General features: G+C 40.4%; 1 pseudogene; it reads left to right on the top strand.

Annotated features, from left to right (window-relative positions):
- Window positions 1-600: 600 nt before the first annotated feature.
- On the top strand, window positions 601-1,562 carry LOC133231547 (olfactory receptor 4C13-like; annotated as a pseudogene).
- The last annotated feature ends 982 nt before the right edge of the window (window positions 1,563-2,544 follow it).

Below are 2,544 nucleotides of genomic sequence, written 5' to 3'. Positions count from 1 at the left end.
ACAGCAGACATCATGTCAGGCACCATGGTTAGTGAGAAAACACAGTTGAATAGTTTATGTATTTTGATTGCTACCAGGTGGATTCACCAGTGAATTCTGCATATTTCCCGAAACCCTCTGCTTATGATAAATTTTATTGACTGTGTCTTTCTTTCCAGTTAGAGCTGAGGGTTCAAATGTAAATTCTCATGAAAAAAGAAGTAACTCTTACCTGTGTGTGGCACCTGTCACCTTACAAGATACAAGACGCACACCTAAGAGTTAAATGCAAGCTGTAACCTGACAGAGGAGGGCTTAGAAACACAGGGCACTGAGATACTAAGCAGAGGCACATGGAGCTGGAACCAGAATGAGAATCCAGATCTCATGGAGATAGCCCAGTGTTTTCACAGTGAACTACAGATCATGTGTTTCCCTATAGGTAATTTACAGGTTACAAGTACAAGGTGTCTGAAGAGATGGAAAGCATCACAGAGAAAATAAGAAAGTCATGAAACAAGGACTGGGGCAAAGTGCCAAGGACATGCTCCACAGTTCCAGTGACTGCTTTGTTTTTGTTCTAAGAAATTCAGACTATCATGCTATCATGATTAATAAGTAAAATTTTCAATTCCTTTGTAGGTAATTCAGGACCCAAGAACATATTGCTTCTTAAATGGAGCTCCTCACATCTCCCAACAACATGACTAAATTTCTTCTCTTGGGACTTACTCAGAATCCACAACTGCAGAAAATACTCTTTGTTGTCCTTTTGCCCATGTCCCTATTCATTGTGCTTGCCACCCTCCTCATAGTCATCACCATCTCCCTCAGCCCCACATTTTGAGTTCCCATGTACTTCTTTCTCACTCACTTGTCCTTCTTAGATGACTTCTTCACCTGTGTGAGCACACCCAAATTGATCACTGACCTGCTGCACCAGAGGAGAACCATGTCCTGGGGTGGCTGCCTGAGTCAGCTCTTTCTGGAGTACTTCCTGGGAGGAGTAGAGGTTATTGTCCTCATTGTCATGGCCTATGACCACTACGTGGCCATCTGAAAGCCTCTGCACTACACGACCATCAGGCAACAGGGGCTCTGCCAGCTCCTGGTGGTGGTGGCCTGGATCGGGGATATCCTGCATGCCACTGTGCAGATTCTTTTCATGGTAGACTGTGGCTCAAATGCCATTGGTCACTTTATGTGTGATTTCTTCTCATTATTAAAACTTGCCTGTAGCCACACCTACACGTTTGGACTCGTGGTGGCAGCTAACACAGGGGGCATGACCTTGCTCATTTTCCTACTGCTTACCTCCTACACAATCATCCTGAGCTCCCTGAAGTCCCATGGCTCTGAAAGATTACACAAGGCCCTCTCTACATGTGGCTCCCACTTTACAGTAGTGGTGCTCTTTTTTGTCCCTTGTATATTCACCCATATACGTCCTGTGGCCACTTACCCTGCAGACAAGTGGGAGACCGTGTTCTATGCAATCCTGCATCCCATGTTAAATCCTATCAGTGAGAAATGCAGAGGTGAAAGTTGCCATGAGGAATTTGCTAAAGAGGAAAGTCACTTAGAATGTTCATGATGCCAATAAATTGATGATTTACATTGATAAATAGTATTGTTCTTATAGTAAATTTTGTTAGAGTGTAAGAAATTTTTCAGATCATTGACATAAACAGAAAAACTCAGAACAATTATTATTTATTTAATTATTTAGTATTCACATATTTTAGGCATTTTGATAACTTTTAATATACTTTCTAGAGAATTCAATGTTCATGTTCATAGCTCCAGATTAGGCAGTGGAAAGAATAACTATAAACCTCTTGTTTGATAACTGTAAAGTATTTTTTCTCCAAAGTCTTACATTTTATTTACTAAATTTTTCATATATGTTACTTGCATGAATTTTTCCCCCCATAGGACACTGATCTCAAAATTCTTCTTTTTTTTTCCCAGACCGTGATAAAGCAAAAAGAGACTGAAATTCTCAGGCAGTTGCACAGGGAAGGGAGATTTGAATAAAGAAATCAAAGCTGAAACAGTGTTTTTATACTATGAATTGACCAAAAGCCAAAAGAGAGGCACCCACAGAAGGAGGAAATAATAATTCACAATCTAATCATTTTCTTGACATGAAAAATAAACCAGAAATGTTGAAGTTAGTCTTCATTTGCTCTTTTTTTTTTTTTTAACTTTACAATATTGTACTGATTTTTACCATATATCAAAATGAATCCGCCACAGGTATACATGTGTTCCCCATCCTGAACCCTCCTCCCTCCTCCCTCCCCATACCTTCCCTCTGGGTCGTCCCAGTGCACCAGCCCCAAGCATCCATTATCGTGCATCGAACCTGGACTGGCGACTCATTTCATATATGATATTATACAAGTTTCAATGCCATTCTCCCAAATCATCCCATCCTCTCCTTCTCCCACAGAGTCCAAAAGACTGTTCTATACATCAGTGACTCTTCTGCTGTCTCATATACAGGGTTATTGTTACCATCTTTCTAAATTCCATATATATGCATTAGTATACTGTATTGGT

This window comes from Bos javanicus, chromosome 19, assembly GCF_032452875.1.
Source record: "Bos javanicus breed banteng chromosome 19, ARS-OSU_banteng_1.0, whole genome shotgun sequence".
Classification (NCBI taxonomy): Eukaryota; Metazoa; Chordata; class Mammalia; order Artiodactyla; family Bovidae; genus Bos; species Bos javanicus.
This window is presented reverse-complemented; position numbering and strand designations above follow the sequence as displayed.